At 42.4% G+C, this 13,796-nt stretch overlaps 1 pseudogene; it reads left to right on the top strand.

The window, feature by feature from the left end:
• The first annotated feature begins 12,691 nt into the window (after window positions 1-12,691).
• LOC132222043 (baculoviral IAP repeat-containing protein 5-like) lies at window positions 12,692-13,072 on the top strand (annotated as a pseudogene).
• The last annotated feature ends 724 nt before the right edge of the window (window positions 13,073-13,796 follow it).

Raw genomic sequence — 13,796 nt, 5'->3', positions numbered from 1 at the left:
TTCTGATGACAATACAAGGGGGATTGAGGAGGAGGAAAATAGAGTGTAAGTCTGGTTGACCTCTGCTGAGCCCCACTCTGACTCATAAGCCATGGCAATTACACCAGCCACTCCCCATTCTTAATTGGCTCCTCAATAATGCACTGATAGGACAGTTCATGCATTCTTGCATCAGGTGACTTCTTGGTTGAACTTTTGGCATCTGCCAATCTACTGTGTCATTTTAGGCATGAACTCCAGTGTTCTTGATGTTTAATATAGTCAGTTACTATGCAAGGAATAGCTATGGTGGCTCTTTTTAATTTTGTGGGATATTGGTACTTGGTAGAATAGTTTAGGAAAGGCATGGACTTTTCTGACAAAAGCTGCCGTCGATTATACTCAGTGATAAAGCCCTAGTGTGATTAGGGTAGCCAACCATCCCAGTCTGCCCAAGATGCAGACTGTTTGAGGTAAATCTGGGAGAGTCCCAACAGAGATGACTGGTCGTCACTCTATGTGAGAGAAGGGGAAAAGGAGTCTGGGCACAGAGAGAAGAAAGAATACTTCAAGCATAGCCATTTTCTGATGGCCTGGTCCATTTTTAGACTTAAACTTCTTCATAGGTCAGAAGATAGGTAACCTACTTATCTAAAACACTCCCCTCTCTGGCCAACAAATGGACAACCTAGAAGAATTGGATAAGTTTCTAGAAACATACAATATTACAAGACTGAATCCTGAAGTAGAAAATTTGAACAGACCAATTACTAGTAAGAAGATTTAATCAGTAACTTAAAAACTCTCTAACAAACAGGAATCCAGGATCAGACAATGTCACTGGTGAATTTTACCAAACATTCATAGAATCAATATCAGTCTGTCTCAAACTCTTTCAAGAGTCAGAAGAGGGAACATAGATGCAAAAAAAAAAAAAATCTTCAAAGTATTAGCAAACCAAATTCAACAATACATTAAAAAGATCATACGCCATGATCAAGTGATTTATTCCAGGGATACAAGGATGGTTCAACATCCACAATCAGTCAAAGTGATATACCACATTAACAAAATGAAGGATTAAAAAAAAAAACAATCTTAGGGATAGATGCAGAAAATAGAGTATTTTGCCAAATGCTTTATGATAAAAAAAATCTCAAAATGGGTATAGAGGTAACTCAACATAATAAAGGCCTAACATCATTCTCCATAGAATAAATCTGAAAGCTTTTCCTCTAAGATCAGGAGCAAGACAAGAATGCCTACTCTCACCATTTTTATTCAACATAATACTGGAGGTTCTAACCACAGCAATCAGACAAGAAATGGAAGGCATCCAGATTGGAAAGGAAGAAATGAAACTCATTATTTGCAGATGACATAAAACACTCCCTCTCCACATCATTTTCTGGTTAAGCTCTACCTCCATCCTTCCATTTTCAGCTCAAGTGTACATGCCCATAGTTAGTTTATGAATTTTCACATAGGTCAGATCTGCTCATAAGTCCCTTAATATTGCATGCCTGTTCTTTATAAAATTTTCAAAGTTATAGCTTGGGATTTATCTGACAGATGTTCCCCACTTGTATATATGTCAAAAGGGCAAATATCTGTACCCGATGATTCTGGCACATAGTGATGTGCAAATTAAATAAATGATTGTTATGAAAAAGTCAGAAGATTCAAGTTCTAGTCTCTGTCACTAACAAGTTTTATTTTTTTAAACCAGGAAAGTTCCAGTCAGGAAATGAAATTGAGTATCTTCATATATACACAACTGTGTGGTTCCAGGTAGGTTTCTCATGTCCAGGCTTTGAGTTCCTACCTATAAAGAGTCTCTGATGAGAATCAACATAGAATTTCATTGTATTAGACCAGCGATTTAGGAAAACCAAATACTGCCATCTACCCTACCTACTCCCACAAGGGCCCAACGGAAGTTAGGTACCCTAAACAGGTGATATAAGGCAAAGCAATAAAAGGGCCATTAATCAAAAGCTTCAACACAAATTTAATACGGAGCTGGAGCACTGAATGGCATTTCCTTACACTAGCTTTAGACCATAGCATCTTACTGCTATTCACAGTCTGTGGTCTTGTACCTATTTTGATAGCTAGGATGAGCTAAAGCAAAAAAACTCCTTGAACTGGTAAAGATGAAACCTAAGATCTTACCAGGGAGGTTTAACATCCCCACAAAGCTTTGTTTACCAGGGAGGAAGGCCTGGGATCCTGGTAGTAGACTGGGAGGAATGAACTGAACATCTATGAAGGGGATTCTGAGAGCTGAGTAAAGAAGACCTGAGGGCAAGCCTGTCCTTGGAAAGGGTAACATTTCAAAAGAAGTCTTCAAACAGAGGACTGATTATGGGGACCAAAGTGTAACAATCATCAACAGAGGAAGAAAAAGGAGTCCTGTCTGTAGATGGCAAACTTCAGGAGAGTCATTGAACCTGGGCCAGCACCTGGGTCCCGGTTGTGTTCACTTGCAGGATTCAGAGTGTTAAACAAGAAGGTTGCTTGGAGCCATCCTAGCTTGGCCTCTGTCAGAACTGCTTACTGTCCCGATGTAAACATTCTCACATACTTTTCCTTATCAAAGGAAGGCCCTTCACATTCCAGTACAAGGACATCTTGTTTCTCATCCCCAGAGCTGACTAGCTGGCTCATGACCTATGATTGTGATGCTTCACTAGTGTTATCCTTATGGTTCCAGGATCAATCCAGGACACCATGTTGCGTTCATTCATCATGGTCTCCATCTTCTCCAATCTGATAAATTTCTCAGTCTTTACTTGTCTCATGACTTGGTTTTTTAAAGAGTTCTGCTCCGTTTTTCATACATTGTCACTCAGTATGGGCTTATGTGATGTCTCATGATTGAGGTTATGCATTTGGGAGGAAAACGCTAGGGAAGTGATCTTGTACCCTTCTCAGTACATACCAGGAGGCACCTGACATCAGTAGGTATTGCTGGTGATGTTAACCATGAGTATCTGGTTCAAGTGGTGTCTTCCTGGATTCTCTACTGTAAATTCCCCCTCTGTAATTACTAAATATATGAGGGGAGATACTTGGATATTAAGCAGAAACAGAATATTTGCATAAGTTTTTGCTCACTGAGTAGCTGTGTGTTAGAGGGATCACCCGACCAGCTTTCTGGGACAGGCAGTGCTCTTCTGAGAGCAGACACTTGAGTTAGGGTAATTCTTTGTTTTTCATGTCCAGTATTATTAAGCTATGGGATTATGCTCTTTTGATTTGGTTATCAAACTCTGATTGCCTAGCAACCAATATGGACAAAGATAAAGATAGGGCTGTAAGAATTTTTGGCTTTAATGATTTAAGCCTCTGGGTATTAACAGCTAACACAACCCTGCAGTATCATCTTTAGCTACTTTATGATTTCTTCAAGGCTAGAAATGAAAAAACAACAATTTTCAGAAGGCTAAAATTCTCAATAAACTCCCAAATGTCCTAGTAAGATATTAAATTGAACTCTGATGCACAACACCAAGCAACCACATTAGCTCCTGGAAACATGAACCCCAAAATACCTTTGCCAATGAAGCAAGTTGTTAAAGTGCATTTGGATGAGGTAAGCACCAGAGCATAGATTAACGGAGTCACATCCGCCAGGAGAGGAGTTTAGTGGAGCACACAGAAATGATATATCCTGTTCAATGTTTTATCAGTGACTTACAGACATAGGTCTAATTAATAACGGTACAGTTAATAAAGCTGAGAATACTTACATTGCCAACTGTAGTCTCACTCTAGGCTGTTAATCTTACAGTTTCACCAAGATTAATTTAAGGATATATAAACCCTGAGAAAGAAGATACCTACTGAGGAGGGCTCCTGGGGTCAAACTTTAAAACAGAGCATAGCAGCCATTCCTACAGGGGTGCCTCTCATGCAAACTGCACTTTGGGGAGAAGCCTGCACTGAACTACCTGCCGGCACTGTGTTCCCGACATCTGAGTCTTTATAAAGGGGCTTCTGGAATTGCATTTCAACCAATAGGACTGAGGCTTCCTGATCCAATTGGAGCTACGCAGCTATATCCCCATCAGCATCTTCACTGACCAACCAGTGGCCCCATTCTGACCAATTAGGACAGTGCCTTTTGGACCAATCAAGCTGTGAGGATTTGGAGTCCTCATTTGCATGAGGACAGACTAATCAGGGACCAGGGATGAGGACTTCTGTCTATATAAGTCAGCTCCCCACGCGGCTCAGACTGTGTCATGCTCCCTTTCCACCAAATACTGAAGACCACGTTTCCCTAGTTGCACTTGAACAAGATGAAATACCAAAGATGTCTCAACAAACTAGAGAGGAGAAAAGCATGAGGAGCAGGGCAGAGTGGAGCAGATTGGTACAGGGCAGAGCTGTTAACCACAGGTTAACCAATAGATCAGATTTATTTAGCCCAAAAAACAAAAACAAAAACCTTTCCTAGCATTTAGGTGGAAGAAACTTAAAAACCTTTAATAATAGACATTAACCATATTACTGCCAAAGTTAGTTCAAATTTGGGCTCTCTTCACATTAGTATAACTTCTAGAATGCTTGTGTTTACTTCCCTATATTGATTGTCAGATAAAAGTATTGCCCCATGCAGTAATTTGGACATACTCATACTAGAAGACGTTTCAGAAATTTAAGCTTCACTGGGAATTCGGAATTTTTTCTAAATCTAGCAACCCTATTATCATTGAGACAGCATCCAAAGAGTAGATGTTCAGCTGCAAGTGTTTTTTTTAAGGCATGGGTGAAGGACTTAAACACAGTAGCTCTTCACGCCACAGGGGAATTATGCTATGATATGGAAATGCACGGAAGTGGTCCAAGAGCCAGTGGAATGCAAGGCTCCTCTAGTGGGCAGGCATGATTCCAGAGGCCCTCAGACTTTGCCACATAGACATCATGGTCCAATGGTTGCCTCTGTTCACTCCTGCTTCCATTTTCCCTTCATATGTCTAACTCCTCAATACATTTTTTTGTACTCCTCACTCCATCTCAGTCTGTTTCCTGGAAAATCTGACCAGCACTGGAGGTAACCTATAGCTTTAGAGGTCAAAACTAGGACCAGCCAACAGAAGTCACAGATCTCACAATGGAAACTGCCAGCTTGAGAGACACTGAGCACCTCAAAGGAAGTGAGCCAAGATTCAGGTTAGCTACTTCCCTGGAAGTGATGTCTGCACTCGCTAAGACTATCAGCCTCAACGCTTGGTAATGACTAGAGGAAATAAAACTTGTTTCAACAAAACATCATGAAGTCACCTAGAAGGAATTCATTGGTTGGATTAATGCTCAATCTCAAAGCCACAGTGAGGTATGCACAGTAAGAGGAGGGTTAACCATGACCATTACCAGCCAAGGGCAAAGCCTCATTGACTATGTCTACAGCTTTCCCTGTGACCATGTATCCATTTCAAAGAGGCAGTTCTGCTGACATTTCAGAATCATGGCATTTATGGCAGTCCCTTGGCAGAAAGCTTACCCAGGTGCCCTTTGGTAAAACCGGGTTAAAATTGATGTTACAGATGCCACTGAAACAAAATATAAGGCTGGCAAGAGACCATTCCTAATGTTTGTCTGGATGAACCAAGTCCAATTACACTTAAAAATAACCACCAACTACTAGGTGATAACTGATACATCTTCTCAGTACAACAGCCCACCAGATCAGAAGGTGAATAATTATGTTACACCCACACAGCTCCAGCAACTCATCCATCTGAGTCTTTGTTTGTAACTTGTCTTTCTTCACTCCTTATCTGATTACCCTAAGAGATACAGAAACTTTACTGGATATTTTGAGTATACTCTTTGCAAGGTCCTCATGAACTACAAACAATAGCACTTTCATATAAATGCTATGATTATAAAAGCTATGGATCTGAAGTAATGGTTAGTTGTGTAGGGCATTTAAAATTTAAAAATTCGAATACCAAATAAGATGCCATTAGAACTTCCAGGTGAATATAGCAGACTGATTACGTTTCTCTTTTCCCTCCCCAAATTCCACTCAAAAGAATTAAAGGTGTTCGTTCATAGGAACAAACAATTCAGCGGGGAATTAGAAGTTTTTGGAAGAAAAGGAATGGAGAAACTAATGTCTGCAAAGAAAAGACACATGCAAATGGGATCCACCCAATAGGGCCGGCAGCCCCAGGCCCTGGGAAGATGGGTGTGAGGTGAGGCCAAATGGCCGAGTTTGGGTAGAGCAGTTACATACTCAGTCACCACTCCCCCAAACACAGACCTGTACCCATTGAAGATTCCAAGTCTATTCTCTAAGTGGAGTTTCCACCACATGCTAGAACTCAAGACACAGTGGAGAGGTGAATGCTGAAGCAAGAAGCTAAACTTGAACTAAACTCAGCTCAGCCCTCTCCTGCCAAAACCCTCATCCAGATCACAACCTAAACTCCATCACCTAATCAATCCACTTCCTCAATCTGAAAGTCAACTCTTTACTCCATGTTGACTGCAGACACTGCCTGTGGAAGTTGGAGTTAGCTTGCACATAGAAAAGCCTTAAACCCGAGTTTGAGTCTCTCCTTCTGTTAACTCACTGGTTAACCTTGTGAACTTCATGTGTCCCATGGGTGGAATTCCACCACTGTTGGGGTCCAGCCCCATCAGGTCCAGGGGTTCCCAAAGGTGTGGATGGAGTTGGCGAAGAAGGAATAACACGGAGGCAGCGTTCAGTTGATCATCATAGCCAGGTTCTCTAGACAGGTTCTCCAGCCAGGTTTGGTCTTTATTGTCCTGTTACATCTGTATTTATACCAGTTGATTTTAATCCTATCCATTCTATTCCAAAGGTTAGGGCGTTTGTTATCTCCATTCCAAGGTCACTACTCTATTGTTCTGTTAAGCTATAAGGAAGTAACTGAAGGAGATTATCCTAAGTGATTGTTCATAGTTAAAGTGATTAATTACCTGCCTCAAACTTAGTTAAGGGGCTTTATTCCTTTCCTTAGTCCTGTTAATCCCTAACTCCAGGGAAAAATCCCCACCTGGGGAAACAACCTTTCTTGGAGAGGTGACCTTGGTTAAAACACATAGTGCTAAGAAGGGGAGCAAACATATTAAGAACAGTATGCCATATACGCCAGGTCCCTTGAAACATATGCTGTGCAGATGTTTCTTCCCTGCAGCGACTGTGTCAAGGATGGACCAGCTTCCGGCAAATTCCCCCTTTTTTATTTTTTAAATGATAGCACGTGTAAGTCAGCAGCCACCTCTCAGATTGGGTTGTTGAAGACTCGGAAGACCTGTTTGTGACTTTGCCAACAGGTCAGTCCGAGGCTTAACCCTATATCGCTCCCCACACACCACCTACCTTGAGGGCTCAAGGCAGGTTAGCTGGTTGTGTACTAAGCACCTGGAGATGTCGTCACAAAAGTTCAATGAACCACCATCATTTCAGAAAGGTACTTAAGGTGCACAGGGTTAAGGCTGCCAACTTGAGTGACTACAGTGCCTTTTATTTCACCGTCAGGTGTGTCTAGCCCAGGGGTGGGCAAACTTTTTGACTCGAGGGCCACAATGGGTTCTTAAACTGGACCGGAGAGCCGGAACAAAAGCATGGATGGAGTGTTTGTGTGAACTAATATAAATTCAAAGTAAACATCATTACATAAAAGGGTACGGTCTTTTTTTTTTTTTTTTTTTTTTTAGTTTTATTCATTTCAAACAGGCTGGATCCGGACTGCGGACTGTAGTTTGCCCACGGCTGGTCTAGCCTATAGTCAGTTCAGATCCAGAATCACTGATAGATGATCCAGCCCTTCAATCCACGACTTCAGAGCACTGGATTTCAATGCATAATGTAATTCTAAACAACAAAAGGCAGCAATACTCTGCTTATGGTACCAAGGCTACCTTTGTCACTAGGGGCCCTGCCATTGTTGCAGTGAGAAGTCTGGATAGGAAGGCATGAAATCCGACTGGTATTAAAATTGTGGTTAATCCAGAGTCAGATAATTGCACACGGCCTATTTTAGCATAAAATGCCTCTACTATCCATAGTAGGTTGGTAGAGGATTAAAAGTGTTACACTTTGAAAGATGAGTGATACCAATGATATATTTCCCAGTGAAAGTAAAAGCAGCGAGTTCGGACTTTTGAAGAGGGTCCCTCTTGGTATCTTTCACTGGAGCCCCTCACGGTATCTTTGCCTTTAGGTTTCCTGTCTTAATGTCTTTATCCCATTCTTCCCAAAGGTGTCTGATAAAGCTCAGGTATATTCTAAGTCTAGATGAAAAATCAAAGCTCCTTAGGGTCAAAGCTGATCTTTAGCACCTCACATCTCAGATGATAAATACACACGTGGCATTCAGCAAATAGCCACTGAGGGCCCTGGATGGGTAGCCAAGTTGGTTTAAACATCATTCTGATATGCCAAGGTTGTAGGTTCAATCCCTGGTGAGGGCACATACAAGAATCAACCACTGAATGCATGAATAAGTGTAACAACAAATAGATGTTTCTCTCCATCCTTCTCTCTAAAGCAGCGGTTCTCAACCTGTGGGTCGCGACCCCTTTGGGGGTCAAACGACCCTTTCACAGGGGTCGCCTAAGACCATCGGAAAACACATATATAATTACATATTGTTTTTGTGATTAATCACTGTGCTTTAATTATGTTCAATTTGGAACAATGAAAATACATCCTGCATATCAGATATTTTATATTATGATTCACAACAGTAGCAAAATTACAGTTATAAAGTAGCAGCGAAAATAATTTTATGGTTGGGAGTCACCACAACATGAGGAACTGTATTAAAGGGTCATGGCATTAGGAAGGTTGAGAGCCACTGCTCTAAAGTCAATCAATAAGAATGTTTTTAAAATACTTTAAAAAAAAAGAAAGAAAATACCCCCTGAAAACAGGGGTCAAGAATGACCAAAAAAAGTTGTTCAAAGCCATACAACAGAGGCATAAATAAGACTCAGGCTTAAGTCTTAGCCCAAGACATTTATGAACAGGTAGAGAAAGAACAGCATCTTATCACCATAGAAACAGAACCTGGTACATGGTTGGCACTCTAGTGTTGAATGGACCAATAGCTCTAGATGCCAAGCGTCTGTCAGGCACTAGAAATGTGTGATATCAATGATTTCCAGACCAATCTGCTACCCCACGGCCGAGACCCTCTGGGAGGTCTTTCAGATTAGATTGACATCTTGTTTTCTGGTCTTTACCAGCTCTCCCAAAGCTGTCCATCCCCTCCTCCCCTCCAGGTCCGTTATCAGCCTTGGGTTGGGGGCTGATATTAAAAGGGCTCTGATAAAGCTCCCTAAGTGGCAGCAAGTTGTAAACATTCCCACTGATGCCATTTGATTAACCCGCTGAGAAAATGCCTGAAGAAGGTCCGGGCTTGTCACCAAGAGACAGGCAAGGGTGCCACACAGAGCTGTTGAAAAGCAAGTTGGCTGGGGCCACCACTGGGGAGTTATATAAAGCACTTGGCTCCAAAACAGAGGCCTCTGCAGCATCGCATGTGCAGTCTGCCAGGGTGGCTGTGGGTTTATGGTTTGATGGACATATGCAATGAGGATGCATTCATAGCCTAGATAAGTTAATGACCTATTAGTGGCAAGCGGGGATAGAGATAAAGTCTGGTGCAAAATCCTGTCCCACATTCCAAAGCCACAAACAATTTGGTTTAACACCCTTGTTATATCCCATCCAAATAGCTTCCCTGTTAGTAAGTTGCAGTTTTGAAATGCCCATCTATTGAAAAGGGGGATAGAGTGGGCAAAAAATGATTAACCATTTGCTGAACTCTTCCAGTTCAGGTGTTGGCTAAAGATTCAAACTTAATGAGTCTAAAGACTCAACCATATTCAGGTTTTTTCTCCTGACACAAAATGCTTATCCCAACATATCCTGCAAGGAACGTTGATTGGAAATAGATGGGATATTTGCACATCTGTGATTAGGAAGTATTTTTAAAAATATATATTTTATTGATTTTTTACAGAGAGGAAGGGAGAGGGACAGAGAGTTAGAAACATTTATGAGAGAGAAACATCGATCAGCTGCCTCCTGCACACCCCCTACTGGGGATGTGCCCGCAACCAAGGTACATGCCCTTGATGGGAATCGAACCTGGGACCTTTCAGTCTGCAGGCCGACACTCTATCCACTGAGCCAAACCGGTTAGGGCAGGAAGTATTTTTTAAAAAATAATTTGATTGCAGAGAGGAAGAGAGAGGGAGAGAGAGATGGAAACATCAATGATGAGAGAGAATCATTGATCGGCTGCCTCCTACATGCCCCACACTGGGGATCAAGCCTGAAACCTGGGCATGTGTGTTGACCCATGGGTTGATGTTCAAGGAGCCATACTGGCTGAACTGTTTTAGGAGTTATTTAGATGTAGGTTCAGAATACATCAATAGGCAGGGCAGAAGGGATTGTGTTGGAACAATTAACTGAAATTTTAAGAGCTTGCCAACGAGAAGACAGAATTGGGGTTTGAATGTTCCAGAGACCTTATCAAAAGGATTCCAACTCTCTGGACACTTGCCCAGTTACATTCTGCCTTTTGCTTCCATGAAAAGACTACTATTTGCAGCAGGGTGTACACTGCCCTTTCTGAAAGTCAATTTGGCAACAGCTAGTAAGATAATTACTTGTGAGTCAGCCGCCACACTTCACTCCTCCTCCTGCTCCTAATCCCGTTAATTCTCGCCATCAAGGCTCCGAGGCTTGAGAGCCCGCTTAAAGCTGTGACAAAGGTTCCAGGATCTAGATTGTGCTCGCCAGGCCAGAGATGTCATTTGTGTAACAACATTGAAAAACAAACAAAACTTCATTGGCTGGATCCGATCCTCAGACTGCAGTTTCGGTCCCCGCAATCAGCCATAGGAGGCGTTGACCCACAATCGGTACCTGCGCATTTCTAACCCTTACCACGCTAACCTACCATTCGCGCATGCGCGAACCTTACGTTGGCTTTATAGGTGGCCTTCGGGGGAAGACGCAGAGTGTTCTGGGAACGCCGGATGCGGAAATCACTTTGTCTCACGCTGCATGTGTCTGTGGTTGCTGCGGGCATTTTTGTCTGTGATTTCCAGCGTTAGGAGTTCGCGGACCATTTGCCACAATGTATGATGCAGACGAGGATATGCAATATGATGAGGATGAGGATGAAATCACCTCAGATTTGTGGCAAAAAGCATGCTGGATTGTAATCAGTTCGTATTTTGACGAGAAAGGCTTGGTCAGACAGCAGCTGGATTCTTTTGATGAGTTTATTCAGATGTCTGTTCAAAGAACTGTGGAAGATGCTCCACCTATAGACCTACAAGCTGAAGCTCAGCATGCTAGTGGAGAAGTGGAAGAACCGCCAAGATATTTGCTGAAGTTTGAACAAATTTCTCTCTCCAAGCCTACTTACTGGGAAAGCGATGGTGCTCCTTCACCACTGATGCCAAATGAGGCCAGATTACAAAACCTCACGTATTCTGCTCCACTTTATGTTGATATAACAAAAATAGTCATTAAAAAAGGTGAAGAACAACTTCAGACTCAGCATCAGAAAACTTGTATAGGAAAAATTCCAATTATGTTGCATTCAACTTACTGCCTATTGAATGGCTTAACAGATGGTGATCTTTGTGAGTTAAATGAATGCCCCTTGGATCCTGGTGGCTATTTCATTATTAATGGATCAGAAAAGGATCTAATTGCGCAAGAAAAAATGGCAACGAACACAGTCTACGTGTTTGTCAAAAAGGATTCTAAATATGCCTACACAGGAGAGTGTAGATCATGTTTGGGGAATTCTTCCCGACCCACCAGTACTATTTGGGTTAGCATGCTGGCAAGAGGAGGACAGGGTGCAAAAAAGAATGCTATTGGCCAGCGCATTGTGGCAACTCTACCATATATCAAGCAAGAAGTTCCCATTATTATTGTGTTCAGAGCATTAGGTTTCGTGTCTGACAGATATTTTAGAGCATATTATTTATGATTTTGATGTTGCAGAGATGTTGGATATGGTTAAACCTTCTCTCGATGAAGCTTTTGTCATCCAAGAACAGAATGTTGCACTAAATTTCATTGGCTCAAGAGGGGCAAAGCCTGGTGTCACTAAAGAGAAAAGAATTAACTATGCAAAAGAAGTCTTACAGAAAGAAATGCTCCCTCACGTTGGTGTCAGTGATTTTTGTGAGACCAAAAAAGCTTATTTCTTGGGGTATGTTAAATTTCATTGTTTTAAGTTCTTTGCAAAATATGTATTTGAGATAAAGCTTTACTTAAAGCCCCAAATGTCAAACATGATGTTTTTAATAAATAATTTTTTTAAAATCCTAAAAAAAAAAGATAATTACTTGTAACCCTCTTCAAACCAGTAATCTCACTCTTGGGATTCTCTCCCATGGTAGTAAAAGTACTGGTTCACAAAGACATACATGCAACAGTGTTTACTCAGCACTGATTAGTGGCCACCCCTCCGCCCCCTGCCCCCCCAAACTATGAGGAACTCCTGCTTCAGGGATCAGTGAGTTTGTTATGGCGTATTACGCACCACTAAAATGACCGAGTCATAAATTCATTTTTTCACAAATTTTTGTTAAATTAGAAGAGCCACCCATCTTTTTGTCTACAAGAAGCTACTTTAGGCTGCCAACTGCCCGATCTGAATCACGCACCACTCAGGGTGGCAGTGGGATGGGTGTCCTGCTGTTGCCCACGGCCTGGCAGCTTTACCTCAAGACCATGGTGTCTCCACGATCAAGAACTGGCCCTTCCTGGAGGGCGGCACCTGCACCCTGGACTGGATGGCCGTGGCCGGCTTCATCCACTGTCCCACTGAGAGCAAGCCCCACCTGGCCTAGTGTTTCTTCTGCTTCAAGGAGCTGGAAGGCTAGGGAAGCTCCCGCCCCACCAGAGGAACATAACAAGTATTTGTCTGGTTGTGCTTTCCTTTCCTTTCTGTCAAGAAGCAATTTGAAGAAAATGGCAAAGGAAGCCAACAGTAAGCAGAGAGAATTTGAAGAAACCACAAAGAAAGTCCTCTGTGCCATTGAGCAGCTGGCAGCCATGGAGTGATGCCTCCTGCATACTCCCTGGTCCCAGTGCAGAGCGCATCATTGCCAAGGCTCGGTCCCCAGTGTTACCAGCTGCTCTGTGGGATGGTAACAGTGACTTAGGAAAGCAGAACATGGACATTTTGAAATGAGAACATTTAAACTCCATTTCTGTTTTCTCTTGAAAGTGATGCCACGCCTACTTCTGTCTTTGCACCTGGTATTGCCAAGTACAGTGGCTCATTCTTTTTCCTTTGATAGTTTTTGCTTCATTGATCCTGGAGGTGCCAGGGTGGGAGGTGATAGGTTTGGTCATGTGGGCAGAACCCTTGCACAGCACAGTGTCTGGGTTTCCTGCTGACGGTTGTTGAGTCAGATTTGATATGAATGCGATCATAGGTCCATTGGATGAATAGAGAATTAAGGACACCAATTTCAGTTTTTTGCATAATCTAAATTTATATTGTGCATGTCTTGTGTTCCCAATACTCTATTATTTCACCTTAACAAGTCCTGTGACCACCCTTCTACCTGCCAGATCTCTGGCTGTGCTGTATTAGGGGTCTCCTTCACCTGGTCATCATTTTGTAATCCTCAAGGCTGCAGAGAGACAACTGCTGGCTGCCTCAGGACTGTAGGTAGAGCCCCTCCCATGGCAGGCCTGAGTGGCTGGGAGGCCCGAGTGGCTGGGAGGGACAGTGAGGACTGGAATCTTGAGTAAAGCTGGCCTCTTGCTTTGAGGTCGT

The sequence above is a fragment of the Myotis daubentonii genome, chromosome 19 (genome assembly GCF_963259705.1).
Source record: "Myotis daubentonii chromosome 19, mMyoDau2.1, whole genome shotgun sequence".
NCBI classification, from domain to species: domain Eukaryota; kingdom Metazoa; phylum Chordata; class Mammalia; order Chiroptera; family Vespertilionidae; genus Myotis; species Myotis daubentonii.
Note: the sequence above shows the minus strand (reverse complement) of the source record. Positions and strands in the feature narration are given on the sequence as shown.